Here is a 19,884-nt window from a genome sequence, read left to right as displayed (position 1 = left end):
TATATTGATCATTTATCGACAGGGTTCAGTATGATAGACTATATAACTGAAAAGGCTCCTATTGAAACTAAACTTGATTTCCTAAATGAAAAAGAAACTAAAACTGATGGTGTACCTTATCAAACCCTAATAGATAGCTTAATGTATTTATCATTACTTACAAGACCTGATATCTCTTTCAGTGTGAGCTGTTTAAGCCACTTCAATCATTCTTATACTAAAAAACGCTTGATATATGGTAAGTGAATTTTGAAATATCTGAAGGAAACTAAGAAGTATGTACAAAAATTTAGGAAAGGAGATTTAGAATTATGTGGTTATGTAGATGCAGATTGGACAAAATGTCCTTTAGACAGAAAATCATACACTGGTTTTATTTTTAAGCTATGTGATTCTGTAGTGTCACGGCAGAGTGCAAAGCAAAAGACTGCTGCTGTTTATAGCACAGTGACTGAGTATATGGCTCTTTCCAAAGCTTGTTGGGAGGCAATATATTCAAGGAGCTTGTTACATGAACTGATAAGCTACAGTAAGTGTCTCACATTATTTAATGATAATCAGAATTTGTCTGTTGATCCTTCAGATCCTAAAAGGCGAAAGCACATTGATGTTCAACATCATTATATAAGGAAATCTGTGTCCAATAAAGTTGTAAAAACTCTTTACTTAAAATCAGCTGACATGCCTGCAGATATAGTGACAAAAGGATTGAGAAAAGAAAAACATGATTTCCTGAACTGTTTGAGTCTAGTATTTTTTAAGAGAATCATTTAAATTTGGTGAAGTGGGGTTGTTAAGTTTGTCAAACCCCTTTAAATAATATTGATATGTGGTGAGTTATGTGTGTGTTATCTTTGACTGTTTCTACATCTTTGTTCCTGCATGTTGCTCTGTTCAGCTCCATTTCGTCCATATTCATTGTGTGTGTGCTAACATGTACTAAAGTGTACCAATGTGAAATGTTATAATGAATCACTGAATGTGTGCATGTTTATCTTGTTCTCAGTATCAATGTAACTGATATAGCTATGGGAAATTCTTCCTGGAGGATCCTTTGTAACCTGTATTTGCTATAATAATCAGACATTTTCTTGCTTTTTATGACTTTCATTTGTCCTGACAATCTACGTCTTCCATGATGCTCACATCCCATTGGTACCATCCTACACAGTAGCCTAATTTCGTCTAATTTTGTTTTAAACTTGTTTTAATTGATATTTTGCACTCAAGCAGACTGTTCACATTCTATTCAGCATGTCCCTTTCACAGAGAATAGTAAAGTTTCGAGGGAATCTTGTCATTGATATCCTTTCATCTCACATTTGAGTCCCACTTCTGAAAGTCATTTACTTCTTTCATTGCTTCTTCAGTAGGGAAGAAAGATTGCAGCCTCACCTTGTGTGTCTTTTAATTGAAGCACTTCTCCCCAGACTCTCCTTACTTTTTGTTCCCTCTTGGTTCTTCTGCCAGTGCATATTGTAATGTTACTTGTCTTTCCATGAACAGTACTTTACACTTGTTCTTTTAAGCATTTCTAATATCATGCACCATATTAGATTGTGAAACAATTTTTCTAGATTAATGTATCATATGAAGTGCCTTGCTTTTCCCACCGTCTTGCTTCCATTATGAAACGTAATGTCAGAATTGCCTCTCTGGTGCCTGTCTCTCCTAAAGCCAAATTTATCATTATACCATACAACAACCCTTCAATTTTTTCCCGTTCTTCTGTAGAGAGCGTTTTTTGCAGTTCTTATTTCAGGCTTCCAGGTGTTCTAGAGAGTACCTAGTAGATAAAGTTCTGATAATGAACCCTTGTCTGTAAAATGTGCCATTTGGATGTAAAATAAGTTTGAAGATTGAATTACTTTCCAGTTTCCTGTTTCATATTATATAGACAAACTGAGACAATCATTCTGTCACCAACCTCTGTAGTAATCATGAATCACATATCATTTTATTCTGAATACAACAACAGCTGTGAAAAATTGCTCATTTGCAACTAGAAGGGTTGAACGTGGTTCTCTATAGGTGTGCTGCACTCTCAGCTTTGAAGCAGACAACCTTTGGTGCACAGAAAAGAACCCAATGATGAGTGCTCGAAACACTGCCCAACCCGTGCACTGTAGTAGAGCACACCGATCAGACCTCATTGTCTTTGCTCTGTGCATACTGAGAAATGGGATATTAGAAAGTGATACAATCTTAAGACTCATTTTATATCCAAATGGTACATTCCAAGACAAGGGTTCCTTATAAAAATTTTACCTATTAAGTTCCCTCTGCAACCCCTAGACGTCTGTCACAAGAATTGTGAAACACCCCGTATTTTTCTAATGAACAACTTAGATACATGAGAGGTCCAACTGATCGTATGACACTTCTTCCATTTATCTGCATTTCTTATCTTTGGGATTGTGTGGAGTATATTCTTCCAAACATTAAATTGTATGTCTCCTGCTTCAAAGAGCCTACAGACCAACTTGAATATGTAATTGTTTGGTTGCCACTTTCCCAATAATCTGAAGGACTGTTATCTAACTTTTCGCCATATGTCTCATATATCACATCAAAATCTGCTTTATTATTGGATCTCCATGTCCTCCAACTGGATATTCACATCTTTTTCAACCACATTAGTAGACAATTTGTGCCATTTGTAGAGATTTTCAGTGTGTCCACCACATATAACAATTAAATCCCTGCTGCACTCTTAATGTTGACATCTTTGCCTTTAAATTTTATGAAGTTTATTTTGACTTTCTGCAGGGCTATGCTGAATCTGTGCTTGTGATTACAACTTTGTTTTTGATTTTGTCATTTCACTTTAGCTTCCAGATACTTCCTGTTGATTTCATTCCTAAGTTTTTTATATTGCTGTATTCTTTTCTCTCCTGAAATTTCATTTTGTCTTCTTTTGTCAGTCACTTGAAGTACTTCTTCTCCTATGCACAATTTCCTTGCAGTTACATGTCTGTATACACGATCTGATGAAAACAATCCAGAAATCTGTAAGTGGACTGGTTGGACTCTGCTGGAGAAACGTCTGAAGAGGTGTGGGAATGAGTGTGGACGAATGGCAACCCTTTCTTCCTCAAAAGCCAAAATGAGAGAATGTTGGACTTTGGGACCTGGGGCAAAATTGATGTTCTGCCTTATCCTAAAAGGTGTTCCATGGGGGACTGTGGGCAGGTCAGTCCATTTTGGGAGTGTTATTGTCCACAAATAATTGCTTCATGGATCTACAGATCAACAGTGAATAGAAACACTCTTGTTATTTAGTCAACACAGTGAGGAATGTTTCTAGAGCAGAACAAGCTGAAATGAGAGTCTTGATTTGTTTATCCATTTGTCGACTCTAATTCAACTTGTTGTCCAGGTGGAACTTTATGATAGGTTGTATTGTCATGCTGGCACAGTCATTATTTCTGAACTGTTCTTGAACTGTGTGCAGTAAATGATGGTGATGTAAATGTGTTCATATCTTCCCACATTTAGCGTTTCCTAAGCGCAATAAAAGGATCACATTTTAACCATCACAAACACACCATACCATAACACCATCTCCTCCATAGTTCACCATACACAGGAGGGCATGTAACACCTTCCTGGCATTTACCAAATCCAAACCCTTCCATGGGACAGACAAAGGGTATAGTGGGATTCGTCACTCCAAATTACTCCCCCGGTAGCTGAGTGGTCAGCGTGACAGACTGTCAGTCCTAAGGGCCCGGGTTCAATTCCTGGCTGAGTCGGAGATTTTCTACGCTCAGGGACTGGGTGTTGTGTTGTCCTAATCATCATCATTTCATCCCCATTGACGCGCAAGTCGCCGAAGTGGCGTCAAATCAAAAGACTTGCACCAGGCGAGCGGTCTACCCGACGGGAGGCCCTCGTCACATGATATTAAAAAACTCCTTTCCAGTCATCCATTGTCCAGTGGCTTTGCTCTTTGCACGACCTCAAGTGTTGTTTGGAGTTGACTACAGAAATATGTGGCTTATGGGGAGTTTCTCAGTCATTTTACCTCATTCTTTTTAACTCCATAGGCAATGTTGTTGTGGTAGCTGGACTGCTGATAGCCCTTTGGAACTCATGAGTAACTCCTTCTGCTGATTTAATGCGTTTCTTCACACCCACCCTCCACAATGCTTGACGATGCTTGTCTATCAGTATATATGATCTGCCTGCTCTTTGTTTAGCTGTCATTGTTCCTTTGCATTTCCATTTCACAGTCACAGAACAGACCATGGACCTTGGCAACTTTAGAAGGATTCAAATTTGCCTGATGGATTTGTTGCAAGGGTGACATTCAGTGATCAGTCCACATTAGAATTTACAGAGCTCTCCTGACTGCTGTATTCCACTATTACTGCTTCTCCACTGAAAACAAAATACCTACTGCCTTCATTTCTATTGACCAGTGTGCCTCTTGTGACATACTATGGCAAATTCTGCATTACATAGAGGTATCTGCATACTTTTGATCAGATATGTACTGCATAATTTGTGCAGTTGCTGCTCTTGAGATTTCCATTTCCCTTCAGCTGACCTACCCAATATGGTATTCATTATCATGGCATCTACAGCCTAGGTGAACTTTGAATCCACATCATCATTTGAAAACAGTTCAGTACTCAGTGAATTAGAGATAAGTTGTGAGTAAAGTTATGGCTGATTGCCGAAAGACTTCCAGCGTAAGAAGTCACCCCTCATTCTGCAAACGGCCTTGTCAAAGAGGGCAGAGGAGTGGACAGAAGTTCAGGGCACTCTTAGATTAGATTAGATTAATACTAGTTCCATGAATCATGAATACGATATTTCGTAATGATGTGGAATGAGTCAAATTTTCCAATACATGACATAATTAAGTTAATTTAACAACATACTTAAGTTAATATAACAACTTTTTTATTTTTTTGTGTTTTTTTATTTTTTATTTTTTTTATTTTTTATTTTTTTAAATATTTATTTGTTTTTTTTTCTTTTTTTTTTCTTAATTTATATCTAAAATTTCCTCTATGGAGTAGAAGGAGTTGTCATTCAGAAATTCTTTTAATTTCTTCTTAAGTACTTGTTGGTTATCTGTCAGACTTTTGACTCTATTTGGTAAGTGACCAAAGACCTTAGTGCCAGTATAATTCACCCCTTTCTGTGCCATAGTTAGATTTAATCTTGAATAGTGAAGATCATCCTTTCTCCTAGTATTGTAGTTATGCACACTGCTATTACTTTTGAATTGGGTTTGGTTGTTAATAACAAATTTCATAAGAGAGTATATATACTGAGAAGCTACTGTGAATATCCCTAGATCCTTAAATAAATGTCTGCAGGATGATCTTGGGTGGACTCCAGCTATTACTCTGATTACACGCTTTCGTGCAATAAATACACTCCTGGAAATTGACATAAGAACACCGTGAATCCATTGTCCCAGGAAGGGGAAACTTTATTGACACATTCCTGGGGTCAGATACATCACATGATCACACTGACAAAACCACAGGCACATAGACACAGGCAACAGAGCATGCACAATGTCGGCACTAGTACAGTGTATATCCACCTTTTGCAGCAATGCAGGCTGCTATTCCCCCATGGAGGCGATCGTAGAGATGCTGGATGTAGTCCTGTGGAACGGCTTGCCATGCCATTTCCACCTGGCGCCTCAGTTGGACTAGCGTTCGTGCTGGACGTGCAGACCTCGTGAGACGACGCTTCATCCAGTCCCAAACATGCTGAATGGGGGACAGGTCCGGAGATCTTGCTGGCCAGGGTGGTTGACTTACACCTTCTAGAGCACGTTGGGTGGCACGGGATACATGCGGACGTGCATTGTCCTGTTGGAACAGCAAGTTCCCTTGCCAGTCTAGGAATGGTAGAATGATGGGTTCGATGACGGTTTGGATGTACCGTGCACTATTCAGTGTCCCCTCGACGATCACCAGTGGTGTACAGCCATTGTAGGAGATCGCTCCCCACACCATGATCCCGGGTGTTGGCCCTGTGTGCCTCGGTCGTATGCAGTCCTGATTGTGGCGCTCACCTGCACGGCGCCAAACACGCATACGACCATCATTGGCACCAAGGCAGAAGCGACTCTCATCGCTGAAGACGACACGTCTCCATTCGTCCCTCCATTCATGCCTGTCGCGACACCATTGGAGGCGGGCTGCACGATGTTGGGGCGTGAGCGGAAGACGGCCTAACGGTGTGCGGGACCGTAGCCCTGCTTCATGGAGACGGTTGCGAATGGTCCTCGCCGATACCCTAGGAGCAACAGTGTCCCTAATTTGCTGGGAAGTGGCGGTGCGGTCCCCTACGGCACTGCGTAGGATCCTACGGTCTTGGCGTGCATCCGTGCGTCGCTGCGGTCCGGTCCCAGGTCGACGTGCACGTGCACCTTCCGCCGACCACTGGCGACAACATCGATGTACTGTGGAGACCTCACGCCCCACGTGTTGAGCAATTCGGCGGTACGTCCACCCGGCCTACCGCATGCCCACTATACGCCCTCGCTCAAAGTCCGTCAACTGCACATACTGTTCACGTCCACGCTGTCGCGGCATGCTACCAGTGTTAAAGACTGCGATGGAGCTCCGTATGCCACGGCAAACTGGCTGACACTGACGGCGGCGGTGCACAAATGCTGCGCAGCTAGCGCCATTCGACGGCCAACACCGCGGTTCCTGGTGTGTCCGCTGTGCCGTGCGTGTGATCATTGCTTGTACAGCCCCCTCGCAGTGTCCGGAGCAAGTATGGTGGGTCTGACACACCGGTGTCAATGTGTTCTTTTTTCCATTTCCAGGAGTGTACTTTATTCCTCAGTGATGAATTACCCCAAAATATGATGCCATATGAAAGCAATGAGTGAAAATAGGCGTAGTAAGCTAATTTACTAAGATGTTTATCACCAAAATTTGCAATTACCCTTATTGCGTAAGTAGCTGAACTCTAACGTTTCAGCAGATCATCAATGTGTTTCTTCCAATTTAATCTCTCATCAATGGACACACCTAAAAATTTGGAATATTCTACCTTAGCTATATGCTTCTGATTAAGGTCTATATTTATTAATGGCGTCATACCATTCACTGTATGGAACTGTATGTACTGTGTCTTATCAAAATTCAGTGAGAGTCCATTTACAAGGAACCACTTAGTAATTTTCTGAAAGACAGTATTGACAATTTCATTGGTTAATTCTTGTTTGTCAGGTGTGATTACTATACTTGTATCATCAGCAAAGAGAACAAACTTTACCTCTTCATGAATATAGAATGGCAAGTCATTAATATATATTAAGAACAACAAAGGACCCAAGACTGACCCTTGTGGAACCCCATTCTTGATAGTTCCCCAGTTTGAGGAATGTGCTGATCTTTGCATATTATGAGAACTGTTTATTTCAACTTTCTGCACTCTTCTAGTTAGGTACGAATTAAACCATTTGTGCAGTGTTCCACTCATGCCACAATACTTGAGCTTGTCTAGCAGAATTTCATGATTTACACAATCAAAAGCCTTTGAGAGATCACAAAAAATTACAATGGGTGGTGTTCGGTTATTCAGATCATTCAAAATTTGATTGGTGAAAGCATATATGGCATTTTCTGTTGAAAAACCTTTCTGGAAACCAAACTGGCATTTTGTTAGTACTTCATTTTTACAGATATGTGAAGCTACTCTTGAATACATTACTTTCTCAAAAATTTTGGATAAAGCTGTTAGAAGCGAGATTGGATGGTAATTGTTGACATCAGATCTATCCCCCTTTTTATGGAAAGGTAAAACAATAGCATATTTCAGTCTATCAGGGAAAATACTCTGTTCCAGAGAGCTATTACACAGGTGGCTGAGAATCTTACTTATCTGTTGAGAACAAGCTTTTAGTATTTTGCTGGAAATGCCATCAATTCCATGTGAGTTTATGCTTTTAAGCAAGTTTATTATTTCCCTAATTTCAGAGGGAGAAGTGGGTGGGATTGCAATTGTATCAAATTGCATAGGTATGGCCTCTTCCATTAACAGCCTAGCATCTTCTAATGAACACCTGGATCCTACTATATCCACAACATTTAGAAAATGATTATTAAAAATATTTTCAACTTCTGACTTTTTGTTCGTAAAGTTTTCATTCATTTTGATGGTAATACTGTCTTCCTGTGCTCTTGGTTGACCTGTTTCTCTTTTAATAATTTTCCAAATTGTTTTAATTTTATTATCAGAGTTGCTGATTTCAGACATGATACACATACTTCTGGATTTTTTAATAACTTTTCTTAATACAACACAGTAGCTTTTACAATGTTTGATAGTTTCTGGGTCACTACTCTTTCTTGCTGTCAGATACATTTCCCTTTTCTGGTTACAAGATATTTTTATACCCTCAGTAAGCCATGGTTTGTTATAAGATTTGTTACAAGTATATTTAACTATTTTCTTGGGGAAGCAGTTTTCAAATGCATTTACAAAAATGTCATGAAATAAATTATATTTTTAATTGGCATCAGGTTCACGGTACACCTCATCCCAGTCTAACTGCTGTAGGCTTTCCCTGAAATTTGCAATGGTTAAATCGTTGACTGTACATACTACTTTGGAGGACTGTTTAGTATTGCTGAATGGAGCTATGTCATATATTGTAACTAGCTGTACACCATGATCAGAAAGAACATTCTCAACCGGCTGAGCATTTATCTGGTTAAACTTATCTTGGTCTATAAAGAAGTTATCTATCAGTGAGCTGCTATCCTTTATTGTCCTAGGGGTGAGAAACTGCTCCAGAGGCAGAAGAATCAGCAACAATCAATGGCATGAGAATGCAGTAGGCAGTGGAAACTACTGCATTAAAGATATTTAATGTTTATCCACAGGACATGTGGCCTGTAATTGAAGAAGAGTCATGATGATCTCTTCATTGACAAAAGATTCTGGAATAGTCCCCCATTTGGATCTCCGGGAGGGGACCGCCAAGGGGAGGTTACCATGAGAAAAAGACTGAATAATCAATGAAAGGATAACGTTCTACGAGTTGGGGCATGGAATGTCAGAAGCTTGAACGTAACAGGGAAACTAATAAATCTGAAAAAGAAAATGCAAATGCTCAATCCTGGTATACTAGGGGTCAGTGAAGTGACATGGAAAGAAGACCAGGATTTATGGTTCGATGAGTATAGGGTAATATCAAAAGCAGCAGAAAATTTTATAATGGGAGTAGGATCCATTATGAATAAGGAGGTAGGGGACAGAGTGTGTCACTGTGAACAATTCAGTGACAGGGTTGTTCTTATCAGAATCGACAGCAAACCGACAACAATAGTTCAGGTATACAAGCTGACATCACAAGCTGAAGATCAAGAGATAGAGAAAGGATACTGAGAGAATAATACAGTATGTAAAGGAATATGAAAATCTAATAGTCATTGGACACTGGAATGCCATTGTAGGGGAAGGATTAGAAGAAAAAGTTACAGGAGAATATGGGCTTGGGACAAGGATTGGGAGAGGAGATGACTAATTGAATTCTGTAACAAGTTACAGCTAGTAATAGCAAATAATCTGTTCAGAAATCACAAGACGAGGAGGTATACTTGGAAAAGGCTGGGTGATATGGGAAGATTACAGTTTGATTACATCGTTGTCAGACAGAGATTCTGAAACAAGATACTGGATTGTAAGATGTACCCAGGAGCAGATATAGCCTGAGATCACAATATAGTAGTGATGAAGAGTAGGCTGAAGCTTAAGACATTAGTCAGGAAGAATCAATATGCAAAGAAGTGGAATACAGAAGAACTCAGGAACAACAACATATGGTTGAAGTTCTCTAAGGCTATAGATACAACAATAAGGAAAAAGGGCTATTACAGAAGTTGGGAAGGAAAACATAGGTACAAAGAAGATAACTGGAAAGAAACCATGAGTAACAGAAGAAATACTTCAATTGATCAATGAAAGGAGGAAGTACAAAAATGTACTGGGAAACTCAGGTGTGCAGAAATACATGTCACTGAGAAATGAAATAAATAAGAAGTGCAGGGAAGCTAAGACGAAATGGCTGCAGGAAAAATGTGAAGGTATCGAAAAATGATTGTCGGAAAGACAGACTCAGCATACAGGAAAGTCAAAACAACCTTTGGTGACATTAAAATCAAGGGTGATAACATTAAGAGTGCAACAGGAACTCCACTGTCAAATGCAAAGGAGAGAGCGGATAGGTGGAAAGAACACACTGAAAGCCTCTATGAGGGAGAAGATTTGTCTGTGATAGAATAAGAAACAGGAGTCGATTTAGAAGACATGGGGATCCAGCATTAGAATCAGAATTTAAAAGACTTTTGGAGGACTTAAGATCAAATAAGACAGAAGGGATAGATAACATTCCATCACAATTTCTAAAATCACTGGGGGAAGTGGCAGCAAAATGACTATTCACGTTGGTGTGTAGAATGTATGACTCTGGCGACTTACAATCTGACTTTTGGAAAAATACCATCCACATTATTCTGAAGACTAAAAGAGCTGACAAGTGCGAGAATTACAGTGGGATCAGCTTAACAGCTCATGCATCCAAGTTGCTTACATGAATAATATACAGAAGAATGGAAAAGAAAATTGAGGATGCACTACAAAAACAGTTTGGCTTTAGGAAAGGTACAGGCATGAGAAAGGCTATTCTGATATTGCAGTTAATAATGGAAGCAAGACTAAAGAAAAATCATGACACATTCTTAGGAATTGTTGATTTGGAAAAAGCATTCGACAATTAAAATGGTGCAAGATGTTCGAAAATCCGAGAAAAATACGGGTAAGCTATAGGGAGAGATGGGTCATATGCAATATGTACAACAGCCAAGAGGCAATAATAAGAGTGCATGACCAAGAACAAAGTGCTCATATTAAAAAGGGTGTAAGACTAGGATGTAGACTTTTGTTCCTACTGTTCAATCTGCACATCGAGGACGCAATGATGGAAATAAAAGAAAGATTCAGGAGTGGAGTAAAAATTCAAGGTGAAAGGATATCAACGATACAATTCGCTGATGACATTGCTATTCTGATTGAAAGTGAAGAAGAATTACATGACCTGCTGAATGGAATGAACAGTCTAATGAGTACAGAGTATGGATTCAGAGTAAATTGATGAAAGACGAAGGTATTGAAAAGTAGTAGAAATGAGAACAGTGTGAAGCTTAACATCAGAATTGATGGTCACAGAGTAGATGAAGTTATGGAATTGTGCTACCTAGGCAGAAAAATAATCAGTGACAGACAGAGTAAGGAGAATATCAAAAGCAGGCTAGGAATGGCAAAAAAGGCAATCAGGATTGCAAATATCAAATATCGGCCTTAGTTTAAGGAAGAAATTTCTGAGAATGTACGTCTTGAGTATAGCATCATATGGCAGTGAAACATGGACTTTGGGAAAACTGGATCAGAAGAGAATCGAAGCATTTGAGATGTGGAGCTACAAACAAATGTTGAAAATTAGGTGGACTGAAGAAGCAAGGAATGAGGAGGTTCTGGGAGAATTCAAGAGGAAAGGAATATGTGGAAAACACTGATAAGGGAAGCGACAGGATGACAGGATGTATGTTACGACATTAAGACATGAGGGAATGACTTCCATGGTACTAGAGGAAGCTGTAGAGGGCAAAAACTGTAGAGGAAGAGAGAGAATACATAAAGCAAATAACTGAGGATGTAGGTTGCAAGTGATACTCTAAGACGAAGAGGTTAGCACAGGAGAGGAATTCGTGGTGACTGGATAAAACCAGCCAGAAGACTGATGACCTTTCCCATAATGCTTGTGCGTATACCGTACTCAGTTTAACATTACTTGACTCAGTTATGCAGTTGTATAATTTTCCTCAAGGTGGCAAACTCTAGTGGGCTGTACAGGAATACATATATTCAACTATATTAGCACATGCAACAATTTACATAACTGCTTGGGGCATGTGTCACACTGATATTTTGTGTACTGCTACAGATTATGTTATACTGTGTGAAGTCCTTTGCACTAAAAAACGTCATGTGCAGTTGTTCAGGTAGCAGTTGCCACTTATCATTTTATTCTTTGAGATGTAAGTGTGGATCCAAGGTGGGAGTATGGGGGATTTCAAGACGTTAATACACTCCCCCCCCCCCCCCCCCCCCCCCGCCACCCCCCCCAAAAAAAATCTGAGAGTTCAATATCCACGCCAGAGGGCCTTATCAATAGTGGATTGGCGGCATTGCAGCTAGTTTCAGTCAGGCACCACCAAAGGCGTGCCATCAGATCACAGGGCTTGGCTGATAGCCGCTCAGTTCAATGCCCGTGACAAACAGTACTGTATAGCACACCTCTTGAGTAAATAGTTACCATGCCTAGCTGCTTTATGTGTACCGACCCTTCTGTGTTACTGGCATTCTTCCTGTGTTCCGTTCAATATTTAATTGGCTTTGCTTACAGTTTATGGTATCACAGCAGGTGCAGGTAGTTTAATGCCGATGAGGATTTACCCTACTGTTTTCAGCGATACATCTGCAACTAGTGACAGTGTTATGGATACCAAGTTTATGGAACTTTGGCAGCAGCATCTGTCCCAACAAAAGCAAGTTTCTGACTCAAGAACAACAGTACGCTGCTCTCCTGCAGCTCATCTCTCAACAGCAACAAGAATGTAAACATGTCCCTATTGCTGTTTGATATCTTTGATGAGTTTTGGGGGGTTGGGACGTCTTCCTCCGCCATTCTGAATTACACCTTATTGCTCGAAACCACTTTTGGACTCTAGTGATTATCTTTCAACAACTTCTGTGCTCTGTAAATTGAATACTATGGTCAACAGATGCACCTTTTTGTGACTAGGCTCTGGTTCATGATGCCTTTGACGAGTCTTGGGAGGGCTGGGACGTCTTTCTCCACCATTTTGAATTTTAATGTATTGCTCATGACCACTTTTGTACCCTATAGATTATCTTTCAGCAATGTCTGTGCTTTGTAAATTGAATACTATGATCAACAGATGCACCTTGTTGTGGCTAGGCTCTGGTTTAATCAGTGTCGTATTAACGCCGGGAGTCATACACCACATAGGCTACTGACATGCAGGGTTGCGCACACAAGTGGAATTTCACGTCCTAGAACTGTAATGTTTCGGATTAGAATCATTGATTTGTGATCCAGTTCGCCGGCTGAAGTGGCCGTGCGGTTCTGGCGCTGCAGTCCGGAACCGCGAGGCCACTACGGTCGCAGGTTCGAATCCTGCCTCGGGCATGGATGTATGTGATGTCCTTAGGTTAGTTAGGTTTAACTAGTTCTAAGTTCTAGGGGACTAATGACCTCAGCAGTTGAGTCCCATAGTGCTCAGAGCCATTTGAACCTTTTTGATCCAGTTTTACGACTTTCCTCTGACAGGATTTCACTGCAAAAGGTTTCAATAAGTCTGGTCCTATTTTCAGTGGTGTGCATCAGCTGGCCAGACTTTCAAAGATTGCTTCAGCTGATCTGAATATTTTTACTGATGACTTTCCAGTTTCCGAAGTTGTTAGTCTCCCATCGCTATCAGTGGTCAACTAATGACTCCGATTCATCATCCTCTACTTTCTCCCCTAGATCTCACTCGAGTATGTCATCTGGATTGGTAGTGTCTTGTGAGAGACTGAAGTATGAGGGTAAGTCAATTATTAGCCGCAGTTTTGTTATATTTTTGTTTATTTTGGCAGTACTGTTATTTTACATTGATGACGCATGTTTTGTTTATTTGTTTTTCAAGCTGCTAGGTTACTTCAGTTATCTCTGCCACGCTGTTAATCATGGCTGCTCTGCTGTCTATTTGCACCAAAGAAGAGCACGTTCAGTGATCAGTTTTTTGTGGTTGGAAGGCGTGTCAGGGACCGAAATTCATCGAAGACTTTTGGTACAGTGCGGGAACAGTGTTTTGCCACAATGGCACAATGGAGTGTCTACGAATGGACTGAAAAATTCTGAAATGGTCGTGCAAGTGTTACGCACCATGAAGGAGCCAGACGACCGTTTGCCACCACAAATGAAGAAATCATTGAGCGTTCATGTGAAATGATTCTCTTAGGCAGACAATTAACTATTGACGAAGTGGCACATCATCTGCAAATTACTCATGGTTCTGCCTACGAAGTCATCCACAACAGACTTGGGTTTCATAAAGTTTGTGCAAGATGGGTCCCAAAACAACTCACACATTTGCATAAACAAACGCGCTTGGACATCTGCAAAAAAACATTTGGATCGCTATGGTAACGAAGGGGACAACTTCTTAGACAGGATCATTACTGGCGACGAAACATGGATCCCTCTTACGAGACAGAGAGTAAACGGCAGAGTATGGAATGGAAACATCCAAATTCGCCATGCAAGTAAAGGTTCAAGACCCCACTGTCCACAGGAAAACTGACGCTTACGGTTTTTTGGGACGCACAGGGTCCAGTAATGGAACAGTATGGGGAAAGGGGCACAACAATAAACAGTGTACGTTACAGTGAGATGCTTACTGCCAGGCTAAAGCCTGCAATTCGAAGCAAACTTCGAGGATTGCTGTCAAAAGGTGTTGTGTTGTTGCACGACAATACCCGTCCGCATACAGCTGACCACACTGCTGAAACGCTCCAGAAACTCAAATTTGAAGTTCTGGATCATCCTCCATATAGTCCCGATCTTGCCGCTTCTGAGTATCACTTGCCTGGTCCACTCAAACGGGCATTAAGGGGCCAGGTAATTTCCAAGAATGATTGCCTATCGAAGTCGCGGGGTCGAAACGACACATATCGAACGTGCGATTGTAAATCGATCATGCGAGTCTCGTGGCGGGCGTTAAGAGTATGTCTACGGTGGTCACTACAGCAACGACAAAAGAAGAGCGTTAAAAAAATGCTTGTAATTACTAAGTAGACGACTTACTTTGCTCGTCGTCGGTGTTGTCGTCGTGTGAAAGTTCATGTGATGTGTAGGCTACAGGGACAATTCCCTTTTTGCCATAGCCTGGGTAAACTCTGCCAATATTGCGCAAGAATATCGGAAGAGTGTCATATGCGTTAAATTTTCCCTGCAAACGCAAGTAGTGGAAATAGAGATACTGAAACAAGTACAGTTCTTCTCTTTGTCCTGGACACCCTTCCCTTTTAATGGAAGACTTCACAAATTTCCATAGCCGCTGAATATTCTGCGTTTGCGCACTAGCATCATCCAAAGACACGAAGTCTACAGAGTGGTTCACGAACTCGTGGTCGAATCCTTTAGCTCTCAGAGTCTTATAGGACTGAAACCCGTCTGTAACGACTTTAGTACCAGGCAGCATGGAGTGCTTTATCAGACCCACCAAAGTTACCTTGTCTCGGGACAATACTCTCACAACGAAACACTCCCGGGACTCTCTTTCTATTCCACCGAATACCCAAATATGATCGATTTCACTCTTTGAAGGTTGTCCCCTTTGGTACTTCCTTCTACCTATACGAGATTTGCCCACTTCAACAACTTTACTCGATCCACCAATTGGTACGCTGTCGTTTGTCACTACTACGTAACACACTTCTCTGCAAAACCCAAAATAGCCACACATAGTATCAGCAGACAACTCAGATTCCGATGCTGTTGCTTGCAATGTGTAGTCTCGTATCCTGCAAGATGGAAGAATTGCGCTGCTCTGGATAGATGATTTGCAAGAGTCGAACTACGTATTCTTTCTGAAACTCGTTCGTTTTCTGCACTGTCTTCAACGAAATTGAAACGGTGTTTCAGCATCGAGACTGCTCTTACGCAGTTTTATACACTTCGCACCACCACAGTCCATACAGTCCCTCCTTAGCACTCCATATTTGCGACAGAAAGTCAAACAATGTTCTACGCTGGATTAGCATGGAATTAGATTTTTCCACGTGAGAGAATCCGCCGAAGAAACGTCAGGTACACCAGACATCACACTCACTATCGACAGAAATCGTCTGGGTTCCCAAGCAACTCGCAAATAATTCGCTGAGGAATGTAATTTAGAGCAACTAAAGGAACGACGGAAAACAAATGAAAATGACGATCACCAATAATTGATCATAGCGCCCGCCACGAGACTCGCATGACCGATTTACTATCGCAAGTTCGATGTGTGGCGTTTGGATCCCGCGACTTCGATAGGCAATCATTCTTGAAAATTACCAGGGGCCGTCGATTTGCCTCGGACGAAGCAGTGAAAGAAGCGGTTCATTCCTGGCTCGCAGCTCAACCGAGAACCTTCTTTTATGAGGGCATCAGGAAGCTTGTTCAACGATGGGCCATGTGCGTTGAAACTCAAGGAGACTATGTCGAAAAATGATGTTCTTGTAAGTTTCCTATTTGATTACAATAATATTTTATAACTATTTTGCGGATAATAATTGACTTACCATCGTACATCAATGATTCTGCATCGAGTGACCCTTTTTCTAATGCGCCTATGCCGTTATTTCTTGTGGGGGTTTATAAAAGACTCTGTTTATGTGCCTCCGTTATCAACAGGAATGAATGAAGTGAGACATTGCGTAACAGCTGCTGGTTATAACTCAAGATATGCTCGTTACAGCGTGGGAATTACTGTCGTCTTCCCTCCCTGGCATTGCGACATCCTTGAGGCATGTCAAAGAAGTGCCGGTATGGTCCTGAATGCAGCAGTGTGCTTATCAACAGATGCTGAAGACAGCATCGCACAGCAGACTGGCGTAGCCTGTGGCATGTGTGGTCTCCTGGCTGTGATGTGTCGACAAGCACCTCGCGTGCAGTGCGCTCAGCCACTGCAAGAGAACAATGTGGTGGTCCACATCATCACAGCTGCGGCTCAGGTACCTCTTATGCCTTCGTGAAACTCACGTTGGACCTGGCAGTGTTTGATGAGACCATGGAATTCGATTTGTACACTGTCACTGCCATGACTTTAATCAAGAACGACATATACAGGGTGATTCAAAAAGAATACCACAACTTTAAAAATGTGTATTTAATGAAAGAAACATAATATAACCTTCTGTTATACATCATTACAAAGAGTATTTAAAAAGGTTTTTTTTCACTCAAAAACAAGTTCAGAGATGTTCAATATGGCCCCCTCCAGACACTCGAGCAATATCAACCCGATACTCCAACTCGTTCCACACTCTCTGTAGCATATCATGCGTAACAGTTTGGATAGCTGCTGTTATTTCTCGTTTCAAATCATCAATGGTTGCTGGGAGAGGTGGCCGAAACACCATATCCTTAACATACCCCCATAAGAAAAAATCGCAGGGGGTAAGATCAGGGCTTCTTGGAGGCCAGTGGTGAAGTGCTCTGTCATGGGCTGCCTGGCGGCCGATCCATCGCCTCGGGTAGTTGACGTTCAGGTAGTTACGGACAGATAAGTGCCAATGTGGTGGCGCTCCATCCTGCTGAAATATGAATTGTTGTGCTTCTTGTTCGAGCTGAGGGAACAGCCAATTCTCTAACATCTCCAGATACTGTAGTCCAGTTACAGTAGCACCTTCGAAGAAACAGGGACCAAAAACTTTATTGGCTGAAATGGCACAGAAAACGTTCACCTTAGGCGAGTCACGTTCATACTGAGTTGTTTCCCGCGGATTCTCAGTGCCCCATATACAGACATTGTGACGGTTGACTTTCTCGTTAGTGTGGAAAGTTGCTTCATCACTAAACACAATCTTTGAAACGAAAGATTCATCTGTTTCCATTTGAGCAAGAATAAAATCACAGAAATCCATTCTTTTAATCTTATCAGCTGCAGACAGTGTTTGAACCAATTTCAGACGATAAGGTTTCATCACTAACCTTTTTCGTAGGACTCTCCATACAGTTGATTGTGGAATTTGCAGCTCTCTGCTAGCTCTGCGAGTCGATTTTCCTGGGCTGCGAACAAATGATTGCTGGATGCGTGCTACATTTTCATCACTCGTTCTCGGCCGTCCAGAACTTTTCCCTTTGCACAAACACCCATTCTCTGTAAACTGTTTATACCAACGTTTAATACACCACCTATCAGGAGGTTTAACACCATACTTCGTTCGAAATGCACGCTGAACAACTGTCGTCGATTCACTTCTGCCGTACTCAATAACACAAAAAGCTTTCTGTTGAGCGGTCGCCATCTTAGCATCAACTGACGCTGACGCCTAGTCAACAGCGCCTCAAGCGAACAAATGTACAACTAAATGAAACTTTATAGCTCCCTTAATTCGCCGACAGATAGTGCTTAGCTCTGCCTTTTGTCGTTGCAGAGTTTTAAATTCCTAAAGTTGTGGTATTCTTTTTGAATCACCCTGTACTGCCAGCTGCGTTCGCCTCAAATGGGATGGGTCTGGTGTCAGGTCTTGCCATAGGGCTATTTCTCTCCTAGGAGAACTGTTGCTGATGGCTGGGTACAAACAGGTTGAATGTGTTTTAACCCTTCTGAGTGGTGCACTGCCATGCTGCTACTAACATTCTCAGCTGACATGCCTCTGGGTTTGCAATAGATGATCAAGTTAATTGTCAACTACAGTGCTTTTTTCTGACCGTGACGTCCTGTGCACGCCCTATAAGAAAGGGTTTTACAAGGCCTGGGTGTGCATGTAAGTTTATGGCCACACATCTCTGAGGCTTTCTGCGGCATCTAAATGTTGCCAGACTCACCCACTTCCGTTTACGGCTCGTGAAGCTCGCCTGTGGTGATTATCAAAGAAGCAAACAGGTTGTTACGTATTTTTGGTGGTTTTAATTCCACTATTAATTCCTAGTAAAACACTCATTTTATCCACTGCCTTGCCCAGAGGAAGTCTTGATTAAACTAGGGCCACTATTATTCGAAGATATGTACCTTAAACCACCGCTTAATGATGCTTCACGACAGTTACTAGCTTTAAATACACCGTTCTGCTTGTAAGTAAGAAGTGGTCAAACAGCTTCCATCTTAAGATGTTGCTGCTGCGTATACAGGGTGTTTCAAAAATGACCGGTATATTTGAAACGGCAATAAAAACTAAACGAGCAGCGATAGAAATACACCGTTTGTTGCAATATGCTTGGGACAACAGTACATTTTTAGGCGGACAAACTTTCGAAATTACAGTAGTTACAATTTTCAACAACAGATGGCGCTGCAAGTGATGTGAAAGATATAGAAGACAACGCAGTCTGCGGGTGCGCCATTCTGTACGTCGTCTTTCCGCTGTAAGCGTGTGCCCTTTCACAACGTGCAAGTGTGCTGTAGACAACATGGTTTATTCCTTAGAACAGAGGATTTTTCTGGTGTTGGAATTCCACCGCCTAGAACACAGTGTTGTTGCAACAAGACGAAGCTTTCAACGGAGGTTTAATGTAACCAAAGGACCGAAAAGCGATACAATAAAGGATCTGTTTGAAAAATTTCAACAGACTGGGAACGTGACAGATGAACGTGCTGGAAAGGTAGGGCGACCGCGTACGGCAACCACAGAGGGCAACGCGCAGCTAGTGCAGCAGGTGATCCAACAGCGGCCTTGGGTTTCCATTCGCTGTGTTGCAGCTGTGGTCCAAATGACGCCAACGTCCACGTATCGACTCATGCGCCAGAGTTTACACCTCTATCCATACAAAATTCAAACGCGGCAACCCCTCAGCGCCGCTACCATTGCTGCACGAGAGACATTCGCTAACGATATAGTGCACAGGATTGATGACGGCGATATGCATGTGGGCAGCATTTGGTTTACTGACGAAGCTTATTTTTACCTGGACGGCTTCGTCAATAAACAGAACTGGCGCATATGGGGAACCGAAAAGCCCCATGTTGCAGTCCCATCGTCCCTGCATCCTCAAAAAGTACTGGTCTGGGCCGCCATTCCTTCCAAAGGAATCATTGGCCCACTTTTCAGATCCGAAACGAT

Source organism: Schistocerca serialis, chromosome 8 (assembly GCF_023864345.2).
Source record: "Schistocerca serialis cubense isolate TAMUIC-IGC-003099 chromosome 8, iqSchSeri2.2, whole genome shotgun sequence".
NCBI classification, from domain to species: domain Eukaryota; kingdom Metazoa; phylum Arthropoda; class Insecta; order Orthoptera; family Acrididae; genus Schistocerca; species Schistocerca serialis.
The sequence above is the reverse complement of the archived record's forward strand: the minus strand, read 5'-3'. Positions refer to the sequence as shown.